Here is a 14,884-nt window from a genome sequence, read left to right on the forward strand (position 1 = left end):
GATGTGCAATTGCTGAATAATCGGATAGATAATTAGCTTGTATGGATGTTATTAACGGTGCTATTAACGTGGCTATTAACGGGAAAGTAATCTCTGCAAAGCGGTTTTATAAATAGCACGCGCTGGGATATTCTCTGCGAAATGCCATTTCTTCGAAACGAGCAGGAAATTTTCCACGGTCGTTTCCGTGTGACCGGCGCGATCAACGTCATTGACACGTCACGAGTCATTAGAGATTCAAGCATTTGGGAACTCCCAGTCGCGAATTCTCTGCTGTAGTTCGTTCCATTCACGCCATGAATTCCCCGCGAACGAAGAGAGTTTCTTGTCCGCTGGTAGAAAGAATAGAATAGAAAGAGAAAGATAAAGAGGACCAGTTGGCTGGATTTCCTGTGTAGTGGACGGTCGTGCGCGAGTCACACCGTCGCGTCGTTCGATCAGTACACACGATCGATTTACTATGCCGACACGTTAATCACGTTCGATCCGGATCGTCGATCAAACAGTATCGTATCGTTGCATTACGTTAGACACCTGTTCCACGGTGACGTGATTCTGGGAATTCCGATTCTCGGTGAAACCAGCAGGGAAGTGCCGCGATCGAAACTTGACAGTTGTCACACGGTCTCTTTCATATCGCTAACCGCAAACCAAAACATTGTAATGTCCGAGTTGCTTATTTGAATTATAAACTTGCGCGCATTAGCGTAAATCGTGCAACGAAGTTGCCAGGACTTTGTTCTCTCTGTTTTCGTTTTGAATCGATCTTAGATTTTAGAAAAACTACAAACCGGAAGTTTCCCAGTGGCCTTCTTCTTATCTAACGTTGAAGATCCATACATTATATAGTAATGGGATCATTAGGAATATAAAATTGCACAGATCTCAACGATACCGTGCATACATATACGGCGATCATACGCGCCTTGATTCTATCGTCGTGGTGTTCTAAATGAGACGAGATCTTACTTTCATGCATCAAGGCCGCTCTAAGAGCACGGAAACGGAGTGGCACTTGCTCTGCGTCAGGGCAACAAGACGCGTAATCCAGCGGTTCTCGAATTACCGAGTCCCATAAACCGGTCTGCACGTTCGATTCGTACATACGCGCATACCTATTTTTTCATTTTTCTATCGCTGTCCTTTTTTCTCTCTCTTTCTTCTTTTCCTCTTTTCCATTAGATAAATCTTGCGTCAGTGGGAGAAGAACGCGTAAACGAGGTATTCCACGATCCCGGTAGACGGAACAATATTCAAGGAACAATGCTCGTCTACGTTTGAGATTTGAAAGTCTCGCACGATTCAACCTCTCGAACAACGAATCGATCGACTTCATTTTACGTTTTCTCGGTTTAAGAAGGAAACAACTTCCTTCTATTTATAAATTTATTTACAATAGCGAGATGACACGATGGATCGTAAATTATTTTCCCTTCGAAAATGTCGTAAAGTACCCAACGTAACAAAGCAACCTGCTGCTTGCGATATCTTATCACTTTCCTACAATTTCTCATGTTTAGTAAAGTATGGGCTGTAAAATCTGAAAGATCCTGTTACGAAAGTTCTGGCTTACGGCTGTGATTCGTCGTGTTCTTTCAACAGGTATACCGCTCGGAACAATCGCAGAATCCTTTACGTTATATTCTGATTTTGATAGCCACTTCTCGTGTTCTTATGTGTTATCGCAGTATCGTACGAACGTCAATTTGTTAAGTTTATACAACGTGTCGAGTTATGAGGTATACGTTATTATAATCTTCCTATTCGTTTGCCGATGCAGTAGAACGTTTACAGCAGCGGTCCTCCTATCGTTTCGCGCGTAGTTCAATTCTGATAAAACGCTGTTAAGAAATTATGGTAAGAATTAACATTGATAAATTAATATTCATTGTCTCTTCGTTGCAGAAATCTTCGCCGCATCAATGGAATATAAGAATCTGCGTAAAAATACGACCGAGACAATGGACGATCCTCGTGAATGAAGAGATTCGTTAACAAGAACGTGTTACGTATGTCAAAACGTACAGAGTTTCGATATGTTTGAAGGAATAATAACGAAACAACGAGAGAATCGTGGCAAACGATTCTCAACGAGAGATGTTAATCAAGCGTTTTCACTTATTACATGTACTTTGTGACTTTACGAAATACAACGCGCATACTATCGAGATATTTATTATTCGAGACGTTTCGATATTAGGAATCTGGGATAGATGGTGGAAAATTCTTAGATAAAAATATTTACGGCGCTCCTAACACCAATATGTCACATGTGCGTTTATGTGACGTTTCGACGCAAGAATTGTGCCATTCACAGTCGTACGATGATTATTAACATAAGATAATACATATACGTATTTTATTATATGTCAGTATCCTCGAGCTGTCCACACGTAACGAGTAAAACACGCGCGATGGTAATTTTTAAAATATCTTTTCAAATAGATTTCAACTCGTAATGTCTTACTTAACGTACATATTAATGATTTACAAAGTAAATGAAGCTTGAAAAGTAGCATTAGTGAATACGGTGTATGTAAGACCTTCTACTACTCCGTTTCCATACGGACGATTGTAAAAATTTCCATGTGGCCACTCGCCAACTTGTATGGAAACGTCCCGAAGCTAATAATTCTGGTTATAGTTCTTAACGACTATTCCTCCCGTGTTCTAAACATTTCCAGGTAATTCCGACAATTTCCAATTAGTCTCGGGCATTTGCGAACACGGTTAAATAAATAACACGTCGAAAAGTTCAGGCGTATCTCTCGACTGCAATTTCCCGCCGCAAACATACTCTCATATACATAAATACACGTGTATTCAAATATATAATCTGCATCGTTTGCGCAGCAACAGTCATCGTATCACTGTCGCAATGATCCTGTTCCCTATTAAAGCGAAGTAACAAGGCCCGGTTCTCCGTTATTTTCCTTATCTTCGATATCTGTCGTCGTGTCAGTGACGTCCATCGTTGCTCGAATCTTTTTACTTTCCAGACTTTCCTTATAGGCGGGAAAACGAAAAATAAGGGGACTCTAACAGGGCATCCTAAGAGGAAACACGTTGCGATTAAATGGCATAGTTTCCCGAGGATAACATTCTTCCCCGTGATACCTGACTAACATTTTTTTTCTTTTTTTTTTTTTTTTGTTGCAATGTGATTCATTACGACGTTCGGGATTACCACCGATTGATGTGTTTATAAAGTATAAATGCAACGAGACACTGATTGCTTCCAAGGAAAGTGCAAAAGTTTTCTTTGTCTTTTTTTCGCGCATAAACAATCGACAGACCTTGATCGATATATAGCGTCACAGGCACGTAAAGAGTTTGATGCATTTTGTTGCCCGTTTCTCGAAAAGTATGGCTCGAACGTGCGGTGGTTGAACGATGTTTGAAATTCGCCACTGTGCTACGAAACTCGCGGCAAACGTTAATTGCCACGCGGGATCCCGGAAATGCGTTTAAAGTCGCCCTACTTAGGTCGCATAGGTAGGAAAAACGAAAGGGAAATCGTCGGATAAATTGCAACGCGTGTCGCGTATTTCCGATTTTAGAAAGAAATCAGCAAGAAATAGACGAGGCAAAGTCGATAATTTTAGGGGTTTACGTTTCTATCTGCCGATCCAATACGATACTTCTTTCCTAATAACTTTCTCTCACGAAATCTTTGGTATGCATGAAATGTTATCTAGATGTAATCAATTACAGGATAATTAACGACAGAGGATCTCCAGATTCTCGAAATATTTCATTCCTCCAGATTCGATCGATTTCTTTCAAATTCCAAACGAGTTTCTGTACATTTCAGAAACATTATCTAGTTTTATAATTCGGAGATCTTTAGCGAATATATCAATTTCTCTTTCCTTTTAAGTAAATTGGTGTCTCAAAAGCACGCGGCCCATCGTGTTTTATTTCCTCTACTTTTCTCACGTAATATATTTTTATCTATCTAAGATGCGTTATCTGTATTTTAATGAAGCACCTCTGTTAGACATATTCGTATATTATGCAACCTAAAATTAAACCTAAACTAATCTCTGAGCGTCGCACATGTGGAATCGAATATGTTAACTTATTAGTTTTTTATCGCTTCGGTGGTATCGTAAAATAGAACTTTGGTCGCTGGTTTGACAGTATTTTTGCTCAAAAATTATAAGACGAAAAAGATATTTAAATAAAAAACATCGAGTAACGCAATTGTATCGAGCAATCGAAGCGAAATGAAAATTGATACGAATGTACGCGTATCGTGCAGAGTTTCCAAGATACTCCGTAAACAACCTTTTTTTCGTCGACACAAGAAAAGCTCAAGGATACGTAAGATTTAACACAAGATACAATTTATTTGCTTGTCGACAACTAGTTCCGCTCTGCGTTCGTCCTGGTATTTTTCAGTCGTTAATTGTAGTCGACTAATACACTTAAACTATACACTTTACGCGATACGAGATTACAATCATATTATTAGTAGCATAATCATCCAACGCAAGCAATAACTTATACAATATCCGGATAATTAGTTTACTAATGCAAATCGATCGTCTAGAAGCGAGCCTTGAACGCGTCGGAACTGTAAACGCAACACGGGGGCACGGTTATGGTAATTAAGCCGGCAATAAACTCGTCCATTTGGTATCCAACTCTTAATTTCCACGCCTGCTTACGTAATTAATCGGAGTACCGTTTGTTAAGCCTGTCTCGTTTATAAGATCCATCGATAATTTACTCAGGAACAACGAAATCCGTCGTTGCAATCTTTAAGTTTAAGCGTTCGACCACGCCAGATAGGCAAACAGTCGAACGCAGCTATTTGCACGTTCAGTGACATTTTAACGACGCTTTCTTTTCACGTGTAAGTGGCAGACCTCTTTCGCTCGATTCTAGGAGATATAGAAAAGTCGAGTTTCAGGGAAAAATTTTCTAGTAGGTGTAATACGTAAACGCGTGACGCAATCGAATCAAAGATTAAAATGCTCGGAACAACACAGACCGGTGATTCCCGTTTGACAAATGGCCGATTATCGTTACGACGAACAACAACCTACGACTTTTACGTGAACGCGTAATTATGCACTCGCATCGACCCGTGATATACGCACGATGTCTGATTTAAATCGCACGTGCGAAAAGCGTGCTAATACGGTAAGTCGACACGTTCGCCACTTTACTTCGAAGGGTATACGCGCACTATCCTATCCCCTGTAAATTACTTTCGATAAGAGGCTCGCGCGTATACAGTTCTGTGCAGAAAGTTTTAGGTCTTTAATAGCGACCTCATAATAGCAATTCATCATATATTAAGAATCATATATTTCGTAAATATCGTCACTATGGTGCTACATAGAAATCTTTATGCCTGCCTGCTTCTTTGTAATTCTTCTGATTTTAATTTGCATCGGGAGTTTTTATTAATTCTCGTGTTACGCACAAATATCCTACACGTTTTATTATATACACAATTTTATACATCAAATTAGAATTTCTTCTTATGTCGATCCCCTGTTCGCGATTTATGTTTTTATCTTCTTATTCATTTACAGTTTGAAACGTTTATTAAGGCTAAAGAAATAGTAATTCATCATATATCGTCACTATGGTGCTACATAGAGATCTATATGTCTACTTCTTTGTAATTCTTCTGATTTTAGTTTGCATCGGGAGTTTTTATTAATTTTCGTGTTACGCACAAATATCCTACACGTTTTATTATATACACAATTCTATACATCAAATTAGAATTTCTTCTTATGTCGATCCCCTGTTCGCGTTTTATATTTTTATCCTTTTATTCATTTATTGTTTGAAACGTTTATTAAGGCTAAAGAAATAATAATTCATCATATATTAGGAATCGTATGTTTCGTAAATATCGTCACTATGGTGCTACATAGAAATCTTTATGCCTGCCTGCTTCTTTGTAATTCTTCTGATTTTAGTTTGCATCGGGAGTTTTTATTAATTAGCGTTTACGCGCAGATATCCTGCACGTTTTATTATATACACAATTTTATACATCAAATTAGAATTTCTTCTTATGCCGATCCCCTGTTCGCGACTTATGTTTTTATCCTTTTATTCATTTACAATTTTAAACATTTATATCTCCGTACATTTATATACTGATAAGGGTTTATAAGGCATTTATAAGGCTAAGAAATTCTGACTTTCCTAATGCCAATATGCTTATGAAACCATAAGAAACTTATTCGGACAGTGGCAGCTATCTGGGGCTTTCCTTCTCTTTAACATCTGTTCGGAATTCCCGTGCATGCTTTCACGGGCCGCTCCATACCCTCGGGTACCGGTGACGCGGAAGTGGTCACTTGTGGAGGAAGTTTTACCAATCGTATTAAACTGATCATCATCCTTGTAAGGTCAAAATGTATAAAAAAACCAATCCACGTGTTACTCCCCTACCAACGACTCTCATCTCGCATAGTTTAGAGTTAGCGTGCATCAATAATTTTTCGCTAGTTGCTTGTCACTTAACCCGTTTTCAATTCGAAAACGTTCGCGTCACCCACACCCAGTTTGTACGTAGCCCACTTCGTAATAAATGTCACATATATCAGCAAGTGATTCTTGCCACGCTTTATCTCACGGGAAAATCATCTTTATCGACCCTTTTATTTGGTGGCAAATGTTCTTTGTCAGCTTGTCATTCCGCTGGCAAATAATCTTTGCCGCTACGTCTTTCGAGCCCAGTGTCTCGACCGGAGCAGTTACCGAGGTAGTTGAAAGGCAACGCGAAGAACAAGCACAGAAATTTATTAGCGAGGTACAGATATGGGAAAAGTATGAAAGGTAATCAACGCTGCAAAGGAATGGAGGAAAAGACATGTACGTAGGATATGTGAAGATGGAAAGGAGGAATCTAAAATATGTCATAGCGGAATGCGAACAAAAATAGGGGTACAGAAGCAATTGCGAAAACTGCAGGAGAAGACGAGAAAGGAATTGAAGCTTCGAAGAAAATAGAACAGGCGAGAAAGAGGTAAATGTGCATACCGAAAGACAAAAAAATCGTATCGCCAAGTTTTTAATTGAGTTGCATGTAACAGAGTCAAGAAGAATAATACGAATAACGATAGAACGATAAAAAAAGATCATAACAAATAATGTAATCGCGTTTCGTAAGAAGTAACAGCGTACTCGAAACAACCTCGGTGTATCTTTATGTTGGTTCGTAAAAAAAATTCATCGAGACATTTGCGCGAACCTATACGTCACAAAGTACGAAACAATGCGAAACATATCGGCGAACGGCTGCGTTCGCAGCCACCAAACGATTTCAAGACTCGTGATAGGCAACGGCTTGTTTCTTAATCGACCGCTTTTAATCGGATAAAATCTTTTATTACGCATCTGTTGGTATTCGTCCGCAAGTAATATCCGTTAGGCATATTTAACGTTGCCTGTTAATGCCTGGCATATTAATATTCATTATCGAGGGTGTGTAAGCCGGCGGGATTCATAAGTGGCTGGTATTAAACATGCATTCGCGAATCTCGGCCGCGTACGAGTAAAGCTAACCGCTGCATAACGATAACGTCGTTTGATATTTAAACGATCGATATTGGAGGTTTTATAAATCGTTATCAGCGGTTCGCGATTATCAAGCAAAGTACGACACTTCGATGCTAATATCGACGCGTCGACACAGTGGCTGATAAACTGTTTCAATTGCAATTTATGTTCATAATATAATATATAACATATTTATGCGTAATAACGACCAGATGATCGATCGATAACTATGCCAATGAAAAGAGAGAGGAGTTGTTTTTACGATCGCACAAAGAAACCCGGCGTCGACGGGAATCGAATCGAAGCGGAACCGCAGAAAAATCGCAACGTGTCCCCCGCCCCCTCCCCCCGCTTACGCGAACCAGAAATGTTATCACTGCTACTGCATTCCGCGTGGAATTCTACTAGGTTTCAGTCGCAAGGTCGGGAATACGTGACATCGCGCGCGTGCCCCATCGGTCACGCACGTTGTTCCATTTCGTTTGGATCTTAGAAGGGAGGATGGAAATAAAAGATCAAACTCGATCGTGGAAGAAATCGTCGATGATATTTAGGAAACAGGTTAATTAACTAGTAGCGCGATGTCATCGGTAGACCGTGAATTTTTGTCCATTTACGGGAAAAACTGAAACTGCAAGAATCTATGAAATACGCGTAATACGCAAAAATGTGCAATATATGAAAAATATCTAAACTACATCCACTACGATATTTACTTCGTGAAACAATTTTTTCAGTTAACAAGAAGCGGGACAAGCAACGGTAGGTTGCGACGTTTTATACTTTCGCGGAAAATTTGGTGGTGCAAAGACGCGTAGAATACATATAATACGCGAAATTATATAATTATATAATTTATAATTATATAATTATATAATAATATATATCAAAGCATAGTTATCGTTATAACGTTTTGTCTAAAAACCAATTCTTTACGCTTAGATTCTATTTTCTTTTTTTAACTAGTCGCTAGAGATTAACCCAAAGAACAAAACAGGAAAAAGATAACACGCGGAAGAGAAGGAAAAAGGAAAGGAAGGGAGGAAAAGACTGAAAACGACGGGACGAAATGATCGCGTGGAACGAAGCACCGCAACGGGTTACCCATGGGCTTTTCCACAAAAGAAACGAAACATTTTCTTCGAATGAGGTCTGGGTGAGTTCAATGCCTCTACCTCTCTCTTTTCATCCGTGGAATAGACATCGGTGGTTGTATGGTGGCCAGTCTACTACCGTGTAACACATGCACCGATTGCTGAACGATTACTCACGTCCGGGCGGGGCGATTAACGCCGCGAAACAGAAAGCAATTCGACCTCGGCCGGAACCAAACTCAAGGACCAATTATCTAGCGACTGGTAGATCGTTTTGCGATCCTGCGTCACCGCAGGAGGGGTGTCTATAACGAAGAATTCGTTTCGCTGCTACGACAGGGTTCCGCTTAGGTTTCGTTTCCATCGATTCTCTTCTAATCCGTTCGATTTGTTCCTTTTTGCCGTTCTTTGTACGCGATCGAGTATAGATCGATGTAACGTAATGATAGATCTATCTGTATCCTGTTTGGTGTACCTTGAATCTGACGAGACGGAAGAATAGGAGTAAATAAGAAAATCGTTCGAAGAAGATGTAGAATTTTTACGTTTCGTCGTGTTTTGTTAAGCCTACCACGGCCTCGATGTTTTTTGATCCGATGTTTTATTATTAAGTTCCGCGCTTTTCCGAGAAAAATAAACTTTCAATGTGAAATCGTAGCGGAAAATTACGTAGGTTAATGACTGTTTTTCTTTTACGTTCGCAGATAAAACGAGAGAAACACGAGCCTTTTTTCATTTTTCAATTTTTAAATTCAACACGCTGTTAATTAATCTCATATTCATACATTCTGGAATTATAAAATACCGACTGCCGTAAGATTAATTATGCGGTCGGACTTTTTTTTTTAATTTCATGAATTTCGGAAAAAGAGTAGAGATCCGAGGATACCTTGAGATAGGATCAAGTAGAAGAGGAAATTTAGCCGAAAACTATGCTTAGTTATCGAAAAAGGTTAGAAACGAACAATTTATCGTATATTTTGTTAAATATTTGTATCGTCGCGAGATTCGATTACGAACCGATTACGATCGATTACAAACGCGATCTCGAGCAGCTGCGTAACAACACGAAGTTGCGCTACATTTTCTTCTATGTTTTACCGCCGTTTTTTTTTTTTTCTCAGAAACGATCAACGAATCGGGTTTCAAAATTACGTATCACGCGTTTTACGTAAACGCGATCCTCAGAATTTTGATAGCGCAATGGTAAGATCCTAATTAATTCGTTTCACCGGGAAAACCACATCCAAGACGGGAGAATGTGTTTGTGTAACACGGTGATTTCGCTTTGCGGAAGGTCGTCGTATTGGTTTCTTTGTAATTCTTGCGTAAAGGAAAATGTTGTCGCGAGTCAACAACCGAGCAAATGTAGTAAGTAAATCTCGCTGCTGTACGCGGACGACATTTGCATCGCCTTTTTCATCGCGCTATATTTAGATATCTGTGATCTCACGAATCTCAGTTGATTCATTCCGGGTGTTTTTCACGCCGATGTCTTTCCAGCACTTCGCACCTTGTACAGCTGTTGTTTCACCGTTTCAATTCCCTCGAGAATCCATTCATTTGCTTCTTTCGAAAACGACGATACAATTTTGTATAAAATTTTTTATTCGAATTTTATGCATTTAGATTTCGGAATCGAGGAACTTTTTAAAACGTGAAGAACGATGAAACCAGCAAATTGAGATTGAAATTTTTGTTTTCTTAACATTAATCGTATTAATTATTCGCAGCTCCCAAAAGAGTCTGTTCTTTTCCTGCTTACGAACTAAACAAAAATCTCATTAAAAAGGTAATTTAACTATTTGACTAGAAAAAAAATAATGTCTATTTATCACAAGTATAAATAGATTTTATTTCAGAGAACTCTTTAGTTACGAATATACTGATACAGCGTAAATATTATAAATATAAGTATTGTTCCGGAGGAAGGTAGAAAAGATTAAAACGTTCCTCGACCTGTGACCCCGGCTGTATTAATCATCAACACGTTTATAAACATCAAATCCTTCATTTCTGTTTCTTTCTTCCATTTTTTCCCCATTGTTTTTTTTTTTACTTTTCTCCTCTACGTACTTTTTGGAAGGGTTGGTTTAGAAACATCTTCGCGGTCGATACTGCGTGTACAATCGAAGTCGAGCTCGGTTCCAGAACGCGGGAAATTGCTGTGAGATTGACGGGCCAACAATGAGCGTGCCAGTGGCACGAAGGCCACTCTATCAGGCCACCGAGGGGTTTTTAATAATTACGAGAGCTCGCCATCGCGACGATCCTGCACATCGACGCGTGGAACGTTCGAAAACAGCTCTGGCTACGAGACCCACGCGTTTCTATGGTGAGGGTAATGTCAATGCTTTTACGCTTTTGCACCGTGGAACTGGGCGTAATTAAAACGCCAATTATCTGTTATGTTTTATATCGCACGTAGTTTTTTATTTTTTATTTTTTTTTTTTGTCAAACCTGTTATCAAGTCTGTGTAACAGCTGTCGATGAACCGCTAGTGAAATTACACTATGTACAAGCATTTACAATATGTCGACTCGATACGCGTTCCAGTTATTTTTAGATACTTAACCAACTAGTTTCGACCAAGCTCGAAATATCCAGCAACATTTTTTGCGGATTTCTCGATACCTGAATTAAATTAATACAAAGAAAGACATTTACCTGAAACGTGACACACATTCTACAGCTATGAAGGTTAGTGTCAAAAATGTATATATGCAAATGTATTCTATAGATAGAATCAATTTCACGATTCCAAAAGATATGAAAGTAAAACAACAAACAGCACCTGTATTATGGAAAACAGTCCATTCTCTCGAATTTTTTCAATTCATTAACGAAGCGACGCGTTACGATGTTCGAAGATAGTTCTTTGCACTTTGTTCGTTGTTCGTAAATCGCGTTACGTACACGTTGTTCTTCTGCGAACCTTCGAAGTATTATTGTCTCGTTTCCATATACATTTCATATTTTAATGTTATTTCGTTATTCGGTAATGTGAAATATTATCAAAAGTGTCCTATAATATCAGGTGAAAACAGTTACCTTCTTTTCGATCGTATCGAATTTGTCCCTGAAGAGGTCAAAGAACATATTAAGAAAGTCTGACTCGTGCAAAATGATCAATGATCATTCGTAGATATTTCATCTACCACCAATGCCCACGATCACCCATCCGTCGATTTGCTTCCGCCGCTTGACCTTGAGTCCCACGTTTACCCTGTCGATCCGCGACTTCCTGAAAACAGCGCGCTCTCTCAATCAAGTTCTTTCTCTTCTTCCAATGTCATTGAAACGGGAAATTTCGACAGTCGCCTTTTAGGTTACACCAGGCCCCGGAAATCCATCGTTTCACCTTCGATTCTCGCCATAGATCGTCATCGCACCAGAACCAGATCTCGATGGAACGCGTGTATCTGTAAATTTTAACAAGACGGACAGACAAGAAGCGATATAGCGTTGGTCTGCCAAAAAAAAAAAAAAAAAAAAAGAAAGGATAAAAGAATCTTCAGCACGTTCCACCGACACGTCATTTCCTTACGTAACTTCGATCGGTTTTTCGTAATGCCGGTCGAACTGCTGATCGGCTGTTTTTACCACATGCTCAGTCTGCCGGAGGTTGTGACAGGCGATTCAACGAGTTCAAGGAACGCTCATCCTAGTTTTAACTTGTCATTGTCTCGCGTCCGATTAATCAACGAGCAACGAAGCGTGATCGTTTTCTCGAGTCGTGATCGATAGCGAATCGCGAAATGCTCGCGAGATCGGCGTGACTTTGGAATTTCTACAGTGAATTTAACCCTTTGCACACCGAACAGCGATTTATATTCGACAAGGGATTCCTTCAAAACTGATAATTTGGATGAATTTTCATATTTCTGGAAGTGATGATCGTATCTGTGTTACCATGTCCTATACGTTATACCATATACCATAGGCGCTATAATTATTTAAATTTAATTCTTGGCTCCTTCGATATCTATTATTATATCGTGGTATTACGATATTTATTATAATATATACGTATATTGTGAATACTATTATATTCAAATTTGTTCAATTTGTTACACACGAAGGAATATATTAGGTCGTCCGAAAAGTTTCTTTCCTTTTATATTATTTTATCGAATTACGTATGTTCTACTCTATTCTATCAAAATAAAGATCGCAACGTTCGACAGATTAGCTTTCATGTTTGTATAAAGATGCATCGTTGTAAAAGACGGGTCTGTAAGAGAAAGACACTTCTCGGACAATGTAATATTTCGTATCGAAATGAATAAAACGAATTAGAGTGTCGAGTTTGTCTTAACATAGGATCGCGAAAGGTTGAGAATTTTGAAGGAAGAAAAGATTTTGTATCTTCGTTCAGCGAAACAATGTATCTTTCGTCCAAGTTTCGTTCTATGTGTGTAAATAGAATAGTTAGAGCGAGACGTCGATTAAATAAATAGATGTGAAGAGGGAAATGAAAATTAAAAATGAAGACAAAGGTCGTGCGAGGAATTTTTCTTCGTATCTACTTGGAGGAAAATCTTCTCGAAACGTTTCCATGATTCGACGATAATTCTACCCTCGGCGAGTTAAGCTCTTGGAATGCCTTGGAATTTTATGGCCGACGTAGCTCGGTTAAGACTCGACATATTTCATAGAGATCTTCTAGCGATTCACGAACCACTTATTCTGGATAAGCAACCATAATCGAGATTTCTGACATCCCGGGTGACATCCCGACGGAAACCGACTGTCTTCGTTCATGTCACGATGTTACGAAATCAACAGTCACTTGGTTCATTCTATCGTATTATAACGTTACATATACTACGACGTTTGAAAAATATATTATTCAATCGAACAACAAAAATTCTTCGATTTTTTCCCCTATTTGCAATTTCGAAATAACGAACAATATTTTATCGATAAAACTTCCAAATAAGAATCTTGTGATTCTGTCGAATTTTTCGGATTTACGTATATCTACGATTCAACGTATAAGACGTCATGTGAACGATGTCCATTTAAATTGAACAACAACCTTTCCACTTTTTCTATATTCTTATTTTCCAGTCAGGAAGCTTATCGATGGAACACTCAAAATTCATGATTCTCGTTAAGAAAGTTGTATTACAATTGTGTTTAATTATTCGCCGAGTAATACGAGTCAACGCAACGTTAAATCGAAGGTAAAGGGTGAGAAGAAAACTACAACTACGGGGCGAGGAAAGATACGAAGGAAGAAAAGAAAGACGCCGCATGGTTAGAATCGTCATGCTGGTATCTCGAATCGTCTGTTCCGATTTATTTCACGATCGACGAGATTATATGTTCTTGCAATCAGACGCGATACAGAAATCTAGATTTTATATAGAACGTAAGAAAAACAGTGGGCACATTGTACCGTGAAATTGTTGCGAAACGGGGAATACATTAGTAGGAGCGATGTTAAAATCGGTGACTAATATGTTGATCGGTATTGCGATAACTTTTTGTTAGCAGTGAAAACCCGGTGGTAAAAGGCGTACAAATATCGCATGTAGACATTTTAATCCTTGATTCGAAGACAAAGAGATCGAACAACTGCGCCACGTTTTCTATTACTGTCGTTAGCGAGTCGAAGCAAGCTTTTAAACGTCTAGTTGTCTGTTACCATTTCAGCGATAACTGTACGATCGTTTCTCGAAGAAATTTATCCGATAAAAATAAGAATTTCGAAAGACATTGAATAGAAGCAATCGATGACGGAGGAAAAGAATTTTAATGCTTCAAGAAACTCTTTAGCGCGTAACTGAAACGAGAAATCAGTCGTTTGATTCTTTCGTAATTGTGCTTTAGTTTTAAGAAATTCTTTAATAACGAAAAAATATGGTTCCATAAAAAATGAACCAAACGATGCAGTGGAGTGTTTACTCTTGAAAGCTATCAGAGAAATATATTGGCTTTGTTTCGTGGATAGGCTGGATAGAGTTTCGGTGCACGTTTTTATCTCAAGAACGAACAGAGTCAAACAAATGCAAGTAGACTTTTCCAATTATCATTCGATATTATGCAAAAGATAGAAAAGATACTACTCGTAACAACTATAAATAACATGGCTACGATCGCAGGACAATGATACTAAAGCAAAATTCACGCGAGTCCACAGTTAAACGATAGTGTTCAGCTGTAAGGGTTGAAAGAAAAGAAAATTATTTTGGTGGACGAGTCGGTGTAGCACAAACGTAGAATAAAATACAAGAAAGTTCCATTC

This window comes from Bombus pyrosoma, linkage group LG7 (assembly GCF_014825855.1).
Source record: "Bombus pyrosoma isolate SC7728 linkage group LG7, ASM1482585v1, whole genome shotgun sequence".
In the NCBI taxonomy this organism is placed as follows: Eukaryota; Metazoa; Arthropoda; class Insecta; order Hymenoptera; family Apidae; genus Bombus; species Bombus pyrosoma.